This window comes from Carettochelys insculpta, chromosome 3, assembly GCF_033958435.1.
Source record: "Carettochelys insculpta isolate YL-2023 chromosome 3, ASM3395843v1, whole genome shotgun sequence".
NCBI classification, from domain to species: Eukaryota; Metazoa; Chordata; order Testudines; family Carettochelyidae; genus Carettochelys; species Carettochelys insculpta.
In genome coordinates, this window is record NC_134139.1 from 153549676 (window position 1) to 153558580 (window position 8905).

Genomic DNA, 8905 nt, shown 5'->3' on the forward strand with positions numbered 1-8905 from the left:
ATGGCATTCCAGAACCATCCTTGGAAAGAAACATCCAATGAGTCACCAGTTTAGCCTTGTAAAATCTGTTCAAATATACATCAGACATTGCATCCAGAGACTTATTCATCTGCAGGCTGAAGTCACAGTTACATTCAAGACGAACTTCTCAGTAAGAAATTTACAGGACATAAGTAACTCAAGAGAAGATTACATCTTCTTTATCAGGGCTACATTAATGTACCAGTGGCTTGTTATAATCAAACTTTCAAAAATGCCGATACAAACATTCAAATCTTACATGAGGTTACAATACTAGTTTCTTCATTTGAGTGGCAGAGATTCATTTCTCACCAAGGAGATCTAATTTGCCATCCCTGGTCCAGAGAATACTTATCAGGATTGGCTATTTTTGTGACAGCTATCTTGTTCTTTGTAATCTCATGTTTCATTTAAACATTAGTCTCTAGACTTTATAGCTCAGAGAAAACACAAAAGTTGTCTGGTCCATAAACCAGAAGGACGATGGGAAGGAAAAGAATCTTTGGACACATCTGAACTCAAGATGGAGTAAATTCCAGAATCCAAAAGGGTATTGAGAATTCCAATGAACTAGCCCAACTCCTACAATAACAATGATCTGGTCTTCTTTGGTGATAAGTGTGAAGCATCTGTGACCAGGTTGCTTTTTCCCACATGCTTCTCTACAGATTCAGACAGACTTTTCTTTCCAATTATGAGTGCCAGAACTTTTCTCCTAAACAAAACAAAACAAAAACAAAACTTTTCTCCTAAACAAAACAAAAACTGAGATTTATGTATGTATCAAAATTAGGCCATTTGTATCTAATGCTAATTCAGGTTTCTGGCATTTCTATTGGGACAGAAAACCAGTCAGGATTGGAACCATGGGTCTGGTTACTCGTTTAATTAATATAATCCATGTGCCTCAGCAACGCAGTTGTCCAGGGTAAATTTCTCAAAAATGTGGTCAGAGATCCTTCTAGCCATATACCAAGCAGCTGTCATGGACAGGATGAGTTTTTGGGAAAGATAAATTGCCATCAAGAGAGGGAGAAGTGGGACAGATCGCTTACACTATAGTTCCAAAACAGGATGCAAGAGCACATTACACCTTCCTGACCAGGGTTCCTGTGCAGATCAAAGCCCTTGTGTATTTCTCAACAGATGTTAACTCAGAATCAGCTGTTTTGGATAGCTTCTATAATGTGGCAGGAATGCTAATACCTGTCTTTGTGTTGTGTTACTCCCGGCATGTAATGGCAATCAGAAATTGCTTCCATCTTATCTAAGCCCAACAGCAATTCTCAAAGGCCTGATCTTCACACTCCTCAAGGGGCTGGAATTGTCTGGACAAAATACAGGTTTGGAAAAAAGAGGTGTGTGAGTCAAGAAAGAATAAAAATGTTGAATGTTGAATCAGCTGTCAAAAGCAGCAGAGAGGTCATGGACAATGAGGATAAAATACAAGTTCCAATAATTAATGAGAAATTAGAGACCTTGGTGTAAACAGTTTCAGTTGAAATAACTGATATATTATTTTGATCACAAGTGTGCAGCATTTCAAAAGACAAAAGGAGTCAAATGAGTCAAGTACAAGAGAAGACATTTGTTAAAAATTGTATCAAATACTATATAAAAAGTCCACAGAATGAATACCATAGAAAAAGAAGTGTAAAAACCAAACCTAAACTAAAAGGCCCTTCAGTTTTCAGACTGGAGAGAGGTAATTAGTGGGGTCCCCCAAGGATCCATACTGGGACCAATCCTATTCAACATATTATAAATGATCTGTAGAAAAGGGTAAACAGCAAGGTGGCAAAATTTACTGATGATACTAAACAGCTCAAGATGGATAAGAACAAAGCAGACTGCAAAGAGCTTCAAAAGGATCCCACAAAACTAGGTGATTGGGTAACAAAATGGCAAATGAATTTTAATGTTGATAAGTGCAAAGAAATGCACATTGAAAATACAATCCCAACTATACATACAAAATGATGTGGACTAATTTAGCTATAATTAAAAAGAGAGATCTTGGGGTTATTGTGAATAGTTCTCTGAAAACATCCACTTAATGTGCTGCAGTAGTCAAAAAAGCAAACAGAATGTTAGGAATCTTTAAAAGGGGAAAGAGAATATGACAAAGAATATCTTATTGCCTCTAATATAAATCCATGGTACACCCCACATCTTGACTACTGCATACAGATACGGTTGCCTCGTCTCAAAAAAGATATATTAAAATTGGAAAAGGTTCAGAAAAGGGCAACAAAATGATTAGGGGTTTGGAACAGGTGCCATATGAAGAGAAATTAAAAAGACGGGGACTTTTCTGCTTAGAAAAGAGGAGACTAATGGGGGATATGATAGAGTTCCATAAACTCATGACAGGTACGGTGAAAGTGAAAAAGGAAAATTGCACTTGGGGTCACCTATAAGACTAATTTTAAGTCTTCCTTAAAATTAAGGAGCAGTTTTTCCTATGTTAACATTCTAAGGTAAAATCCTCATTTATAAGAGATGTTTTTTTCTGATAGCTCAAGGAAATAAGAGTACTGTGACAATTTACTTGTTCCCATAACATAAGAACTAGGGGTCACCAAATAAAATTAATAGGTGGAAGATTTAAAACAAAGGAAAGTTTTTCTTCACACAGTGCACAGTCAATGTGTGGAACTCCTTGCCAGAGGATGCTGTGAAGACCAGGACTTTATCAGGGTTCAAAAAAGAATGAGATAAATTCATGGAGGTTAGGTCCATCAATACTTATTAGCTAGGATGTGTAGGAATGGGGTTTCTAACCTCTTTTTGTCAGAGGCTGGAAATGGATGGCAGGAGAAGGATCTTCGTTCTGTTCGCTAACTCTGGGGCAACTGGCATTGGCCACTGTCAGAAGACAGGATACTGGGCTAGGTGGACGTTTGAACTGAGCTACTATGGCTCGTCTTATGCCCTGGGCCTGTAATTGCTACCATTTACAGTGTTAAAAATGTAATTTATAGGTAGTTGAAATAATACAAAAATAAAACTAGAGAGATAATAAAAAATAAAACATCACAAAGTATTATAGCTATTCAGAAAGCAAAGACGTGTCAGATTTCAACAACCTGATACATCTGAAAATCTGAATCCAGTAATAGCTAATAATCATATTTACATCTGATATACATATTTACATCTAGGCTCTTTGGTCCTAATAGAGAAACTCTAACAGCAGGAATTAATTCAGTCTTCTAGGTGACAGCAGGAGGACAATGAAGAGCAAGCTTCTGTGGGCAGCAACAGAAGCAGAACTAGATCATTCACAGGGTAAAAGATATACTCCACCTCTCCCATGTAGTTACTGGAAGTAGCTTTCTGCACATATCACTTGCTGGCTGTATTGCTCCCAACTGACTCCAGGCTTCAACTGCCATGGAACCTTCTCAAGACTCCATGACGTCAATGCACTCTCTACTCTTTTTCAGTGCTTTGGTCAGTCTATTTTTAAGTTATCTGTTGGGAGGATATTTCATAGCTTTATAGATCTCACATCTAGAAATTATTTTCTAATATTCATTGTTTTCCTTTATGCATTTTCACACCACTGTTCAACATTCCTTCTAGCACCATTTCTCCTCTTGCAATGTTTATGTGCTTGAGGTATCTCTAGATAGTTATATTCCCACCCCAAATCTCTGGTCATCCTTTAGGCAAGCAATGCATATTTATGACTGTTAATCTTTGCTCATAAACAAATATCTCCAGTTTCTCAATGTTTTGATCTTCTCTGAATTCCTTCAGATTTTTCAACATCTTTGTGGTATTGGTGTGAAACAGAAAAAAAAAATTATTCCAGGTGCAGTCTTACCAGTATCATAATTTGCATGTCAAAACATCTGGGCCTTTTCTGGGCCATATCAGCTTGTATGTGATTTGTTATCCATTATCACTGCTACATAGGGATCATTTCTGCTTTCCATTGAAAATTTCTGCATTTAATTATTTTTCTGTAGCTATATTAGCTGTATTAGTTTGCATTTATCCAGGCTGAATCTCATTTTGTTATTTCCTGCTTCTAATCTCTTTATGACCTTCTGTATTCTTTGTCTGCCCTCACTTGTGTTACCAGTTTGGTACCATTTATAAACTGAATTAATATACTGTTTACCTCTACTTCCAGAATATTAATAAAATTGTTATTAAGGCCAGACCTAAAATCAACACCTATAATATTCAATTAGATGCTTCCCCTTAGCTCTGTTTCCATTTATCAGTGTCCATGGTGTACAGTCCCTTTCCCAGACTCCAGTCCCTTTACTGGTGTAAGGTTATTTGCATATTTGTGTAACAGGCAGTCTGCCCCTTTAAGATCTGAGGTGAGTCCCAGGTGAGTCCCTGGTGAGTCCCTGGTAAGAAGCAGAACCCTTTTAAGAACGGGTGTTTGGACCTGGTAGTTTTCATAGAAGATTATGAAGCTAAGCTGAGAAGGGTGTAGAAGACTTCGTCATGTGATTTGCTGCTAGAGTGTATGAAAAAGTGGGATCAGCTCATCCAAAGAACAGCTTGAAATAGGAGGGATCTGTAAGGAGACAAGCCTGAGTGATGGAGAGTTGAGCAAGGCAAAGTGTTTGCAGTTGTAATCTGATTTGGTTGTGGAAGTGGCTTCATTTTACGTTACTCCTGAATATGTGTGTTTAAAAGTTGTGTGCTCTGACACAAGAAGCTGAAATCAACTTGGGTTTGGCACTGGCTCCTTCTTGGATGGTAAGGATAGCTGACCAGCTTACATCTTGTACCAAACATAGACTTTTACATATTTATAAGCCCCAAACGTATTATGGAAATGGAGTAGCCTCTTTAAAGTTCTGGGCTATGTCTACACTAGCACACTACGTCGAAGTAGCCTATTTCGAGTTAAGAACATCGAAATAGGCTACTTTGACGTGTATCAGCTACACATCCTTCAGGGCTCGTGCCATTGACATTCAACGTTGAAGTAGCAATGGAGAACGTCAAAAGGAGCCGCCCCAGAAGGCAATGCGGAGCATTCACGCACATAAGCACTCTCCGTTGAAATAAGGGGCCAGCAAAGCCCCAAGCCACTCCCTTAAAGGGCCCCTCCCAGACACACTCGGCCTGCACAGCACAAGATCCACAGAGCTGACAACCGATTGCAGACCCTGTGCACGCAGCATGGACCCCCAGCTGCAGCAGCAGCTAGAATCCCTGGGCTAAGGGCTTCTGCACGCAGCGACCACAGAGCCCCGCAGGGGCTGGTCAGAGCGTCTCTCAACCCCTCAGCTGATGGCCACTATGGAGGACCGCGTTATTTCGACGTAGGGGGACGCGGATCATCTACACATGCCCTACTTCGATGTTGAACATAGAAGTAGGGCGGTATTCCCATCTGAAGATGGGAATAGCGATTTCGACATCTCACTGCCTAACGTGGATTTCAACATCGAAATAGCTCACAGCACGTGTAGCTGCGACGTGTACTATTTCGACGTTGTGCCAGCTACTTCGAAGTAGCCAGCTAGTGTAGGCGCACCCCTGAGGTCTCAAACTCTTAACCAGCAGGCCATCTGTGGTCTGGGCAGTTCCATAATCTGGACCGTGCATTGTTGCTGGCACATGAGTCCCTGCAACCATTGGGTAGGGATGGGGAGGTAGCCTTACCTCAAGTCCTGCCCCTTCTCTGCCCATGCCCCGCCTCTTCCTGTCCCTGCTCTGCCCTAACACACACTTTGCACCCCTTCCCTTCAGCCCCCTCCTCACAGGAATGTGGCCTACTGGGAATTATTGGGGGGCTTGCAGCAGGGGGCAGCCCCCCCACCAATCACTGTAGCAGCAGAAGCTACAGGCAAGCAGAGTAATGCAGCAGCCTCTGCTCTGCCAACACTTCCAGGCCAGCCTGGTCACTCCATTTCATCATGGTGGTGCAAAGTGAAGTTCCCCAGTGCATGCTGGCTTGGAAGTTGGCAGTGGAGTGCAACAGGCTGCTGTGTAGCTTCACTTCCCCATGGCTCCCACCATGACAGTGAGCATGTGGGGTAGGCATCCTTCTGCTGGCTCCAGCCCACCCAGGGCCCTGCAGGTACCCAGAATGTGGGGGCCATCCCATCCATAGGACAGTTGAGGTGGCCACTGTTGAGCTCTCCCAAAGTGAGGGGCCTTGGTGGGCCAGTCCAAACCATCCTATGGACAGGACAACTCTGAACACACTTCCCCCAGGGCCAATAGTATATTTTGGCAGTGATGCAGAGCTAGAAGCTGCTCTGGTCCCACTGCGCTGCTGGTTGCAGCACAGGGGGACCCTGGTGGGGGAGTTAAATTGCCCAGGGTCAGCAGGCAGGGCCAGGGGATGCACTAGTTGGGGGGAAGCATGAAAGCCATTAGGTGGGGCCAGGAGATATGTGGGGGAAATGCATAGAGATCCCCTGTCCCATAGCCCTGCCAGAGAGGGGGACCTGCTGGCCCATGGGGAGGATTTGAGGACTGGTACTAGTTCTCAGGTGAATTGTGTTTGAGACCCCTCCTATAGATAAAATTGCACTTGGAGTCACTTATAAGACTAATTTTAAGTCTTCCTTAACATTAAGGAACAATTTTTCCTATGTTAACATTCTAGGGTAAAATCCTAGTTTATTAGAGAACTTTTTTCTGATAGCTCAAGGAAATAGAGTACTTTGACAATAACAAACTTTAAAATGTCTCTTCTTTGGAAATTGTGACAGGGTATTTTCTGTAATATCCTTGAAGGACCTATTATATTCTGTTTATGTATATTATTGTGGTCTGGGATTGTATGGAGTCTCTCTGGGAGGAAGATTTGACAGATGTATGACCTAGGAGTTCAGACAACTATATTGAAAATGTGCCAGACTAGTATGGGCTTTTGGGACAATGAGTGATGGGTTTCCTGGGGAGTCCTTAAAGAGAGATGAATGTAAATTCACCAATTCCCATTATTGATAAATCCAGCCCCATCTTTTGAAGAGGGTGACTGCTGATCACCAGTGACGGGAGTCCAAGATCAAGGGCCCAAGCTTCATCAAGAGATGATTGCTCTGCCCATCCTTGATTCTGGCTCTAAGACAGATATGAGCATTTAACCATGGGAATAAAAAACAGTTGTGGGGTTTGAAGGATTCAAACCCACTCAGCTGTGTCTACACAATCCCCCTTTTTTGGAAGGGGTTTGTAAATCCAGCAGTTCAAAAATGCTAATGAGCTCCATGTAGGAATATTCAGTGTCTCATTTGCATAATGACAGCCACCCAGAGAGTCGAAAGTGCTGCTTTTGAACTGCAAACTAGCCATGTAGATGGGGTTCCTTCAAAAGGAAACCTTCTTTTTGAAAGCACCCTTCTTCCCAAAGCCTTAGAAGAAGGGTGCTTTTGAAAATGGGGTTCCTTTTGAAGGAAACCCATCTACATGGCTAGTTTGAAATTCGAAAGCACCACTTTCGATTCACTGGGTGGCCATCATTATGCAAATGAGGTACTGAATATTCATATTGACACCTCATTAGCATGTTTGAACTGTTGGATTTACAAACCCCTTCCAAAAGGAGGGGTAGTGTAGACACAGCCCTAGAGTCCTAGACAGGAGCTGGAAGTGACCTCTGGTAAAATTTTCAGTTTGTGTGTAGGTCCTCTTTTTAAAAAAATGCATTTCTCTGTACTGCTTCTTCCTTAATACTAAGTGTACTTTAGAAGGAGCTGTGTGGTATCTTATATCCGCAAGCAATACATTAATCATAGCCCTTGGAGAGAAAGCAAAGCAAAGCTGCTGGCCTTTTGGGTTTGTTTACAGAGGATATCACAGTTTAGATCAGGGAATTGTACAGCCTTAAAACCCAGGAGCCATGACAGCTGGGAGTGGAAGCCTATAAGTGGGTGTCCATGTGGGGCCCTGAAAATGGAACACATAGGGGTAAACTGACAAAAGTGTGACATCTCATTAAACATATCTGTGACCTTTACATTATTTACCTAGTGACATTATGTTATACAAATACAAATTAAATGGGTTTCAACATTGATTCATGCAAAACATTTTTCAAGGACACTAACAGTAATCAAATGAAAGGACAAAAGCTTTCCAGCTGACAATATTTTTTCATTCAACATAAAATTTCATTGGCAAAGCTGAAGTATCAAACACAGAGAAGACGTAAACAGACTCTGAGCCACTGACTTCAATGGGTTTGAACTGGATCTTTAGAATGAGATTAAATTTTTCAAAAATCGAATAGTATTCTGTATCCTCCCTAAGTTTACATCTCTTACCCTGAGGAATCAACTTGCTGAATATGTACAAGTAAATTTATTAGTTTGTGTTAAAAGAAGCTCTGCCTCCACCTAGAGGGACAGAGCAGCCCTGGGGTTGCTTGTGGCTGACTCCATGCTGACATTGGGTTCAGCTTTCAGACCCCCATGGGTGACATCCCATCTATTCCCTTCCAGCATGCAGTGTAAGAACACCCCAGGCTCCTGGCTAGGAGACCCAGCTCAGCGTTCTGGTGTGGGGCTCAGAGCTGCACAGAAGGGTTGTGATGACCTGGGAAATGCAGGCTGGCTTGGTGTCCCAGTGGCTCAGTTATTAAACAGACTTTTTCATTTCCTCTCACACCTCCTTGTCCTCCCCACCCCACTGACCTGTGTCCTGCAGCCTGCAGGCTTGTCAGCCTTGGCATTCCAGCACTGACCATGTCTTGTGGCCAGGTTCCTTGACTCCCACATCAGAATCACACACCCGGCATTGTTGGAAAACTACCTCTGGATCCATGTTAGCATTGGAGTCACAACCTCACTGCTGTGCCTCAAACCTCCCTTCCCAGTACAGGTCAAGCTCAGAGCCTGACCAGGGCTGGGTTAGCCAGTGGCTGTAGAATGGGACTGAGGGGCACCTGCAG